This window comes from Lissotriton vulgaris, chromosome 5 (genome assembly GCF_964263255.1).
Source record: "Lissotriton vulgaris chromosome 5, aLisVul1.2, whole genome shotgun sequence".
Taxonomy (NCBI): Eukaryota; Metazoa; Chordata; class Amphibia; order Caudata; family Salamandridae; genus Lissotriton; species Lissotriton vulgaris.
Genome location: NC_141693.1, coordinates 194,019,723 through 194,032,595, shown reverse-complemented (window position 1 = coordinate 194,032,595; position 12,873 = coordinate 194,019,723).

The window sequence follows — 12,873 nt, the reverse complement described above, 5'->3', positions numbered from 1 at the left end:
CACACCTGCCCAGCCTCGACAAAGCCCACTTTTTTGGGCTGATGAATGCGTTACTGAATTTGAGCTTCAACTCGGCCCCTGCTTACTTGTAAATGTTCTCTGTCCCTGTCTGACCTGTTTAGGGTCAGGACCGGGTCAGAGAATAGTTGCAAGTAAGTAACTTAAACTTTTGCATCTGCCGGCGCCATCTGTAACTATTCTCTGACCTTGCCTGACCTGTTTAGGGTCAGAGAATAGTTGCAACTAGCAACTCTGGCACCTGCTTTATTTATATCTGTAAGAGCATCCTGTTGAGGTTTAACCCCTTCCGTGCGGCTGCGATTTTTCCCGTGTGCGGCCGCCGGACGAACACGGGCGGGCCATGACGAACCCCAGCCGTCATCAGCACACGAGCACCGTAGTGCATGACGGCTGGGGTTCGTCACCAGCATGGAAGGGGTTAATTTTTACAGGAGCATCGTGCCACAATGAACCCTACCCTTCATATTTATCCAAGAAAACACCATTGTTTTGTGCGATACCTCTACTCACCTGGAGTACTTCCTACTGGTTAATCAGTAGGTGCTCCCTTGTTGGGTAAGGTGCTACCTTGTTGGGTAAATGTAAAGTGCTTTTCCTACACTACAACTGTGTAAAGTGCCAGTAGAGTTGTCTCCAGTGACCATGTGTGTGTTACTGCCATCACGCCGAAGGGCGCAGGGGTCCCTTGAGTGAGCTGGCCATTCCCACCCCAAAATAACCGTGCTCGCGAATTTGCCAATTTTTGGCAATTTCGCGAGATTCGCGGATCGCAAAAATGCCGAAAATCCGCAAATTTCGCGAGCGTAGCGGATTTTTGGCCCATACTTACTAAACACTCCAAGATAATCTGCGGCGTACCCCTAGGATCGTCCCTCAGCCCAACACTTTTGAACATGTACATGGCACCTCTCGCCAACAACGCCAGATCGCACAACCTCAACATCGTCTCATACGTCGACGACACCCAGCTGATCCTCTCCCTCACCAAGGCCCCCACCACCGCCAAACCCAACCTCCACGAAGTAATGAAGGCCATCGCCGAATGGATGACGATCAGCTGCCTGAAACTGAACTCAGACAAGATGGAGGTCCTCATCACGGGATCCAGACCCTCCACCTGGGACGACTCATGGTGGCCGGTTAACTGGGAGCTGCACCGACGCCCACTAACCACGCACGCAACCTGGGAGTCATCCTGGACTCCGCTCTGTCTATGACCCAGCAAGTGAACGCCTTCTCCTCCTCCGGCTTCAACACCCTCCGCATGCTCCGCAAGATCTACAGATGTATTCCCACCTGCACCAGAAGGACAGTCACCCAGGCCCTTGTCACCAGCAGACTGGACTACGGCAACACTCTCTACGCAGGAACATCAGCCAAACTCCAGAAATGGCTACAATGCATACAGAACGCCTCTGCACGCCTCATCCTTGACATCCCCCGCTACATCCACATCACAGGCCACCTGAAAGACCTTCACTGGCTCCCCGTCAACAAGAGGATCACCTTCAAGCTCCTCACCCACGCCCACAAAGCTCTCCACAACACAGGACCAGCGTACCTCAACGAACGACTCACCTTCTACACCCCTAACCGCCAGCTTCTCTCCTCTGACCTCACCCTCGCCACCGCCCCCCGCATCCGTCGAGCGACTGCCGGTGGTAGATCGTTCTCCCATCTCGCCGCAAAAACCATGAACACCCTCCCCACCCGCCTACGACAGACCCAGGACCTGCTGGCCTTCAGGAGACTCCTTAAAACCTGGCTGTTCGAGCAGTAGCAGCACCTCTGCCCCCCCCCAGCACCTTGAAACCCTCACGGTGAGTTGTGCGCTCTACAAATGTACTGCAGGGGACAGCAGCTGTGGGAGAGACAGGGAGAGGAGAACTCGACCTTTGTTGCTGGTCCCTGGAGCAAACAGCACTTTTGCCCCAGTTCCTGGAGGGGCTTCAGAGTCCTCGCGGTGGTCCGGCGATGTGGAGAGATCAGGAGAGACCGGGAGAGGAGAACTGGACCTTTGTTGCTGGTCCCTGGAGCAAACAGCACCCTGCACCTTAGCCCCAGTCCCTGGAGGGACTTCAAAATCCCCGCGGCGGTCCTACGACGCAGAGAGACTGGGAGAGACCGGGAGAGGCGAACTGGACCTTTGTTGCTGGTCCCTTGAGCAAACAGCATCCTCTTGCTTTGACAGGTGCAATGGGGGCTATTGAACAACAGATTACCTCGGTGGAGGAAGCCTTGAACTCCGAAAAGAACTCAGAAAAGACAAACTCTAGTGGGGATAGTGGGGCAAATGTTTAAATTTGGTGTCTTCAGGTCTAAGTGCGCCCCCTTTCCCCCAGAAATTAGTTCCAGCCAATATGGGCATTTACAATGGCTGTGTCTTTAACGAGTCTGACCACATCTTCGTAAGCAACCTTGACAGTACACCCCAACCCCCAATTAAGCGCACAAGAAACTCAGACGACTCGAAAGGCACGGCTGAGCCTACTATTGAAATTCATAGAGAAATAACAAAAACTAGAAAACCAGCGAAAAAAGCTAAGCTCATATCTCAGCCCACTCCCATACACAAGCCCAAAGAGAAATTTCCAGCACGAGCCCTGTCTAACATTTCTTCAGAGCTGGATAAATTAAACAATAGACTTAATAAGCTAGACTCATATCTCAGAGAAACGCTGTTAGTCATAATAAGTAGAACAGAGTCACCAGAGACAACACTGTTAAATATGTTCCTCCCCCACCGACAGTATCCTCACTACGATCAAGAGGTAGTATAGCCCGTGCTGAAAACATGGTCAGTCAGCTATCCCCTCGCAGGCCTGCCCGTAGAGATGAACAGTTGGAGAGATGGGAGTTTACACGTTCGAAGGATCCTTTCGATCCCCCCTCACTCCTGAATCCTGCACCTGCTTCCTTCCCCACTGTCACATCCCAGATTTGTTTCAGTTTAGGAAACTACTAAAAACTCATCTATTCTCCTCTGCCTAGCTTCAGTGTTACTTGGTCCTTTCGGCTGTGTTGTGTGTTTCATCTCCAAAAAAGCGCCGGGACGCCTCTTGGCTGCGGCATCTGAGCGCTATACAAAATAAAATAACATAACAACATAACATAACATAACATTTACCCAACAAATGCCTAGGGATTTGCCAGCTAGCGTTACCACGCATCACTTGACCGAGGGCTAGAGGCATAACATGGGCTCTCTTCCATTAAACAGCAGTGATAGGAGAGTGGGTAGGTCGCAAAATGCTCAAGCCTCCCAGAGAGAACAGGGGAATCCAAAAAGAATTGACCTACCCCCAGCGGTGACTCCTTATACTGTTGTTTTGGCGAATGTTCCAAGACTTTCACTGGGGGTGGAGGAGACTTGGGACTCCCTCAGAACTAAATCCCTATGTTGGTTGGGCTCAAAAACAGGACACACAGACAGGTTGTTTGCCGAATTCAAAATGGCTAGAAGGATTAGCTGGATAGGAAGAGGCCCGAAGATGTTGGACTGTGACTGTGTGATTCTGTCTTTTCGTACTCCACAGCTTGTACAATCAATCCTCACTGGAGTAGGATCTCAATGGATATCGAGCCAAGCCAATAATATAGTCCCCCAGGACATTTTTATCCTCCACCCCTTAATCTTCAGCCCAACTCAAGGTCCGGGGTTCAAAATGCGTGCCTTGGCCCCAGGTTTAATATCCCACTGCACAACAGGTTTGCCCTATTTAGCGATTTAGAAAACGTGGACTGACTACAATTAGATTTAAGGATCCTGCGGTCGTAGAGGGCTCGGCAGGGAGCCACTAAATTTGAAAATAGTCGGCGACCATCTATGAGTATGGAAAAATGTACGTCAACCGACACAGTCACCACCATCAAGGACAATAAGGCCATAATTGACCCAGTTGTATTATTCAGGGATCGTTCGCACAATTTTAAAAGTGCAAACTTGTTAACAACATCCTTACCCAATGTATATATATCAAAACCAACTAGGGAGGGATTATTGGGCTAGGTAGATAAAGCATCTCGGAATTCAAACTTAAACAAAATGTTATTCTGGAATGTAGCAGGAATAAATACCAAGGTTGACAATCACTTATGGCATGACTTTGTGAAAAGATTCGACATTATCAGTATTCAGGAGACATGGGTGACTGAACTGATCTATATTAATGGCTACAAAACATTCCATACCCCTGCCATAATCTCATCCCACGGCCACTCAAAGGGGTGTCTGTGTACTTATGTTTCAATTGGTTTGAACTACAACAGAATAGAGTGGACAATTGATAATCAGTTTGCACAAATTCTGCTATTGCATTCAGACAAATTAATATGTACAGCTTTAGTGAACTTTTATAATAACACCCCCCTGATCAGATTGAAGGGGTTTTAAGGACACTAAGGCATAATATACAGAAAATCCAGGCCTCTGTCCGAAAGGACTTTATTATTGTCTGGGGTGGGGATTTGAACTGCACGCTATGTAACCAAGCGGACGGGGGTCCCTGTGGCATTGGCTTGATAAAAACTGCTATTTCTTTAATTTTGTTTATACTCGCTTTGGTGAGTTGCTGAATGATATTTTGTTTGAGTTAGATTTAAACTTTGCAAATGATTTATGCCCTTTCCCAGTTACTTTTAAACCAACATTAAATGGGAGGGGTACCTTCTTGACAATCGATTTTATTTTACAGACTAGTAGGCATGCTTCCAGAGTGGCAGTTTTTGGCACCCATAATATTGCATTAAGCGACCATTTTGCCTTGAGTCTGGCTTTAATCGAAAAAGACAAGGCCAGGCATACCTTGTCTAGTAAGAATGGGTTTGCTTTGCGTTGGGGCAAAGTGGTCCCTGACAATTTTACAAATACGATTATCAAAAACTCTAGTCGGGAGATCATGGTATGTCTAGATGAATATGCAGATAACAAAGATGTGGTAGAGGGTTTTTCAGTTATTGCAGGGCATATTAAAAAGGCCTTAGCAAGAAATTTCAATATTAACCAGGGCCACAAGTGTGGGTGGTTTGATTCAAAATGCACTAAAACCCACACCGAATTAAAAAATTGCCTACATAAATCAAAAAAATTCGATTAGAGATCGCAGGGGCCTGTAGAGAATCTAATCGCTCCCTGAAAGACAGGAAGCAGGAGCTAAAAAATGAAGCGTGGCGCGCTTTGCATGCAGCCTCAGAACTTAAAGATACCTCTGCATTTTGGAAGGCAGTTAACGCCCCTTTCCTGGTGAGTGGCAAAAGGGCCTCCATAGAGATTGACATTAGCAAATCAGAGTGGGTGGAGCACTACTCAAAAGTATTCGATAAATCACACCCTGCTCGCTCTACCGAAGGAAACCCCGCATTAACCTTAGGGAGAGACTCGCTAACTAACTCCCCCAACTTAAGTTTTGATTTAGATGAAGTAGTATCGGCCATTTCCCTAAGTTGCGGGGGCAAGGCACCCGGGCCCGATGGCATCCCTGTGGACCTTTTTAAATTTAATATAGAACTATGGGGCCCTATCTTAACACAAGTTATCAATGCAAGTAGCAAGACAGGTCCTATTCCATCTTGTTTAGTATCTATACTGGTCCCTATCTTCAAGAAAGGGGACAGGTCTAACCCAGCCAATTACAGGCCTATTTCATTGCTTGATCCCACAGTGAAAGTAATTGGTAGAATCCTTCTAACAAGGCTTCAAGATTGGGCAGAGAAGCACTCGATCATTAGTGACATCCAATATGGGTTCCGTAAGGGACTGGGGACGGTAGAGCAAGGCCCGAACTTGGACATTCTGATTAATAAATACACAAGGGCAAAAAAGAGCAGACTTTTCCTGTCCTTCATGGATTTATCCAGAGCATTTGACTGCTTAATCCACAAAAAGATTTAGAAAATTCTAGAAACTCTGGGAGTGGACCCACCTATTATTTGGTAAATAGCACAGCTGTATCAAGGGGCTAACGCAACGGTCTGGTTTTGGGAAGGTGGCAAATGCACTAAACATTTTGATGTAAAACAAGGAGTGCGGCAAGGTTGTGTCCTTGCCCCTTTCCTATTTACCTTACATATAAATGACCTGGGAAGGGCGATAGTGGATGAGTGTCAGGATATACCCTTCCTAGGTAATCGCCCAATCCCCGCTCTGATGTATGCAGACAATGCGGTGCTAATGGCCCGCATTCCGATAGCATTACAGAGGGTTATCGCCTGCTTTGCCAAGTACATGTCTAATTTAGACCTGTGAGTCAACATTCCAAAGTCCTATGTTATGAAGTGCGGGACCAGTAGTATCAAAAAACTGCCTTTTGTTCTAAACTCTAACGAAACTAAAAGTTCAGATACATTCCCATATCTTGGCATTCTATTTGACAGAAAGGGGACCTGGTCTCAGGCGGTCAAATCAAGGAAGCTATTATTCCTCAAAGCGGTAGCCGCCCTAATAAACTTTAGTAGGAAAATCAGCGAAACGTAAATGTAAATGTATAGGCATTTATATAGCGCACTACTTACCCGTAGGGTCCCAAGGCGCTTCGACCGCTGCGAAACCCTTCCTGGCTTCCCTGACAGATGGTCCCTTAATGGGTATCTCCAGGGTGAGACCAGGCATCCCCAGCGGTCTGGTGGGGCCGTTAGTGAAGATGAGGCAAGCTAATGCCCAGAGTTGCCGAGTGTGATCGCTGATCAGAGTGGGCACCGAGGCGAGAGAATTATCGAGTCCGCTGACCCTGGTCCAGAAACCTGCCGCACCGGGAATCGAACCCTGGTCCCGGGCCGTCCTCTGCTCTCGGGTCTGCCGCCTCTAACCAGTGAGCCACAATAGAACTACTACAAATATACAAAACTAAGTGTGTTGCAATCGCTTTTTATGGAGCAGGCATATGGGGCCACGAGGATGTTTCAGCCCTGCAGATTATAGAGAAAAGGTTTCTGAGATCAATATTGACCCTCCCAGCCAGTACCTCCTGTTTTATTTATCACACTGAATTAGGTATTTACCATCTCTCGGATATCATAAAAATCCAACCAGCATTGCTGTGGTTTAGGATTTGGACCACAGAGCAGACAATTCTAAATAGACATATTCTAATGGACTGCCTTACTCTAGAGGGGGTTATGAACATTAAATGGCTGGAATACATTAGAAAGTTTATGTCCAACGTAGGCCATCCTGAGTACTTTACCGATCCGACTACTATAGGTTCCATAACAAGGAAGGAGTTTAAAAATATTTGTCTGTCTTTTATGGAAGACCTTAGAAGAGGGGTAGAATTAAAAAAGCCCACAGTCCATGCCCATTACTCTATTTTAACAACTTTCAAAATCCAACCCTATCTAGGGATGTTCATAGGAGACTATAGCAGATTCTTACTAACACATTTTTGTCTGGGCACTATTCATAGATCAATTTCATTTCCACAACAGAACGATTGGTCCAGAGTTCTGTGTAAATGCCCGTGTGGCGGTTTATCGCATCAGTCGACCATCCACATATTATTTTTCTGCTGATTTTATCTGTGGGAAAGAAAGAATTGGATTTTGTCCCTCCTGAAGAATATTGGCCTAAGGCAATGTCACCCGGCTTTCTTAGTTTTACAATTACTGGATGATGAATTTACTAATATATCTGTTTTAGCATTTTAAAGTATGTTTTTAAATGTAGGAAATCAATTTTAATATAAATTCTGATGCTATTCACAGAAACTATTTCTTTTCAACTGTGATTGTTATTATGAACGCAGCAATCTTTTTATGTGTTTCTGCATTTTGCTTTTATGATTATCAAGTGTCATAATCGCATAAAGCGTGTTTTGATTTGATTTGATTGATTTATTGATTGGCACATAACACATTGAGCTAAGGACAGAATTCTCTGCCCGTCAAAGGGGGAAAAATTATCTCAACCTCCCTAAAAGGAAAAAAAAACAATAGATATGCCTGTTGTGTTTGAATGCAGAGTCTTGAGTACCTAGCTTTAAGTAAGAACATTCTGTAATAAAATTGACTGAAGTGTATTTAGTGGGGCTAGGATCAACAGAAAGGATAGAATAAACAGCAAATTTTGATTGTATTTAGAGTGTTACTTCTCTGCATGGAACATGCATGTGATGAATAGTCACTCTCTTTCATAACCATTTCACTTTGCAGTATGAAATGAACGCTGATATAGATGCCAAATAGACAAAAAAGATGTGTATCAAAAGTTAAGCCAGGAAGGGGACAATCAAGTAGATAGCAGAGTAACTATAGGGAGTCATGTCATCACATTTTGTAATCTAAAAAGAAAGTAGAAGCTGCACAGACTAAGTAAGTGAAACAGATTATCCCCGGTGTAGCATATATTTGCTCCACCCTTTACACGTCACAAATACATAACAATTTTGTTAGAAATGGGATCTCTGGATGGCTAAGGCTTGCGCCAAAGCCAGGTAGAGACCACCACTCTAGTCAGGGCTGGGGAGTTACACGACAAAGATAACCCCTGCTCACCCCCTTGGTAGCTTGGCACGAGCAGTCAGGCTTATCCCGGAGGCCATGTGTAAAGGCTTTGCGCACGCACACAGCAACAACATCCCAGGCGCACTACAAAAGGAACTCCACACAAGGTTATATCAAAAATAGCCTTTGTATTCTCAAAACACATTAGAATAGTAAACATATAATATACATGGTGCCACCTGGCACTAGGTCATATCTACAAGGGAATTATTTACACATGACAGTGCCACTAGGACCACTGTCAGAACCATCACCAAGCAAACTTAGTAAAAGTAAAGCAGATCATAGATGTACAACCAGTAAACACTGATACTCACTGTACGCAGGAATGTATGACGTTACAACGCATACTTTCACAACGCATACCATTACAACACGTTTTTACAACACAAATACCAATACAACGAATGCAATTACAACGCATACCATTACAACGCAAAATAAGTAAAATACTATAAAAGTGCCATCACAACGCATGACAATACTTCGCATACCTTTACAACGCATAGATATATATATATTTTTTTAATTTGTAACCTTCAACCTGGCACGGGATGCAGGAAAAATAGGGGTTTTGGGTGGGGAAGTGTATTAAAACGGTAAACCCAACTGAGCACATATTTTTAATAAAACGAACATTAAAAACAAAATGAATGCGCTGGTATTAAAATTAATACTCGAGAATTGAATTAATACTCATGAAATAAATCATATAAAATAAAAACAAAAAATTTTGAAATCAGAAACAGAGCAAATAAACTTACAATAAAATACAGTATATATAAAAAAAACCCTGAAACACTCCATCATTCATAATAAACAAACATAAATAAAATGAGCCACCATTTTCTAACCTTGCATACGCCGCAGTCCTACAACAGTTTTCATGACACTAAATCAAAACCACAGCAAACAAAATGAAGGACAAATGTCAAATGAACACATGATAAACAGACTTTTCAAATCAATAAATTAAATTATACATTCTCACATCAAATAAATCCCCTAAAAAAACAAATAAAAAGAGTATTTTTCTGAAAATAATGGTTATACACACCAAAAACTATAAATACAGCTGATCCACCATTTTGAAGTCAGTGGTCGGATGACTACGAGCGAGAGCAGACGCATTTTACGCCACTGCTAACGTTACTCAAAGAGAGGAATTTCCATTTAACTTGAAAGAATAAACAAGTAAGTAAGATCATTTTTAGTTATATCATTATTGCAACAAAACAAAATATATGTAACAAAAGTACTATTATAAAACAATAATTTGTGCAGTTTCAGACAACGTTGTGAGAGAGAATAATTTAAAAGCTGAACATTGTACACTCCAAGAAATCATTTCAAGTAAGTGAATAAATATGTTTTATATTATTTACGCATAATTTTGTAGTATAAAAAGGGTACATTTATGGAACGATTGTTTTTAGAGAAATATTTCTGCAACAGATTTTATAAGAAAAGTAATAAAAATCGACATTTCTATTAATGAACAGTAAAAAATAAAAGTTTTTGAAAAAAATGATACTGAAAACCAATAAATAAAATGTACTGAACCAATGCAGACTGTGGGGCCCTTTAGGATGTCAAAACATAGGCCATTTCCCGTCCGCCGCGGAGAGCTGCGCACCGCCATCAAAGTGCGCCCGGCACCACGGCGATTGCAGCCAATCGAGACTCTCCACCGTGCGTAATGACGTCCGCCCGGCCAACAAATTAGGATGGCCCAAACAAGTCGACGCACCGCAGCGGAGACACCGCCCAGTTCAAGCAGGTGGAAACTCGACAGCGGAGCGAGATAGCCGAGACCCGGACCTGAACGCCATGAACCCAGCCCTCCATATGCACCCGGTGATGTTCTTAGCGCTGGGATGCCCAAGGGTAGCTATGCGCTCTATAAATCCACTTCCAAATTCCAAATTCCTCCTACAACACTATCATCAGATGGGCCGCCGTGGACGCCGCCGCAGGTATGCAAATGCACAAATGCAACACACAATACACAGGTCGACACAGGGTCCAATCACCACACAGACACCCTGCTGGGGGTCACAACACATCCACAAGGGCACCCACACATCACCCACCTGACAACATGGCACCCCTCAGCACGCGGGACACACATCATCCACCAACCAGCAGCAACGTCCCGGTCACGTCACCGCCGCGGTCGACACATGCGCACTATGCACAAGGCAGGGCCACTCCAAGACATGGGCAGGGCACAAACACCACAGGGCCACACCACCACAAGCCACACTGCAACACACCCCATCAAGTCACAGGCCAGGTGCCCATCCCGTGCACTCCCATGCACACCAACAAGCACTGCAACAAGCAAGCACAATACACACCCTGCACCACACAACGCACAACCAGGGAGACAGCCACTGCAGCAGTGGTTGACAAGGAACACACAACACCAGTGCCACACACACTGAAGGCTCACAATCCTTGAGAGCACACACACAAACAAACACACACCCTGGGTGTAACCACAAACACAACACACACACGGGGATGCCTCAACAAATGCCTGCACAAGACAAGCACACAAACACTAAAGGAACACATACTGAACTCCAACAGAAACAGACATACCATGTACTCCCAACTGTGGAAAAGCAATGGGATCACAGACACAACAGGAGTACACAATATCATCACTCAGGAACAAAACACACACACCATAACACAAATCACACAAGAAGTGCATCTGGACAAACACACACTGCCACATCCAACCTACCACAGATGCACATCAAACACCAATCAACAAACATCACAAGGCATCAGGGGGTGCACATCAGGCAATGCCCAGGCCACATACACACAGCACTGCATGCTCAACAAGCAGTGTGTGCAGAACAAGCACAACAGCCACACACACACACATGATCAACACAACCACATCACACACACCACAATTCAGCATTGCACAAATACCACAGCACACCCAGGAACTGAACCAATACCACATCCAACACCAACACATCCAACACAACAACTACACATGCCCCACTCCGGGACACAAGAGCCAATCCATCTCCACCAGAGCACCGGGCAGAACACACAGCTGAAGTGCACATGACCACCACAGAATGACTAATAGCACAAGGACAGCACACATACACCATTGAGGCAATGTCCAGAGTGGAACAACACTTATGGCCCAAGAACTGCACCGCAAAGCACAAGCTCACAAATGAAGTGATGGGGAGGCACACACACATGGAAACCAAGGGGAGAGCTGACATCAAAGTGAAATACCCTGCATGTCAGTAGCAGACATGTAATGGATGTCCGACACACAAATAGAGGGAGGGAGGGAAGACAGACAATGGCAATGCATAAGTGGCACACATAGAGAATGGCGTAACACCACACACACCATGCCATACAGGAGGAGAAAAACCACCATGCGCCTGGAATGCATCACAAACACAAACACAAGGCCAGTGTGGAGCAGCAGGGCCACACAGTCTACACAAACACACCCAAGACACATTGAGAATCACTCAAACACAACACTGATGTGTAACTCACACACGTTTCACACTTCAAACTTACAAAACCAACTAGGAGGAGTCACATACAACTGCATGGACACACCAACACACACCACAGTGCACTACAAACAGCTCACACAAGTGCATACAATCTTCTACACAGGGCAAGACAAAACAAACAACAGGCATACAACTCCTGGATAACACATGTGTGTCTCTCACAATACAGGGGCACACATACATCCACTACAAACTTACACCCTTCACACTGCACACCTCTGCTACACCCAAGACCACGCATCTCATGTAGGCCATGGTACCAGGACTAAGGGCCAACATAAGATGACCATACACATACACGGCTGGGCACACATACAGGAATCCACACACATACATCATGACATATCCCAACCTGCTCCAAAACCTTAGCACAGCATCACACCCTGTGCTGGCAGTGTCCCACAGCCTGACATGTGAACAGCGTATCCAATAATAGCAAATCACTAAGAAGATAACTGCATGGCAGGTAAAATAGTCATCACAGATTACACCATAATCAGGGTCAGAATGGACTGAAGACCTTGTCACCCCTGTCTAAAAATCTGATGCCTGCAAAGAGCCTTGCAATGTTGAAGTGATACATAGAGCATGGGGCACAGCCAATCAAATGCAAACACAAAAAGAACTTTAATCAGCAAGGACACTGACAAAACACACAACAGAAGTAACTGTATTGCTTCACATATTGCATAGATGTAGCAGTAGAACAATAGTGACAAAAGCAAGGCGCAAAATGATGTACACAGTCAAGATAATATGCAAATGTAAAACACAAACAGGA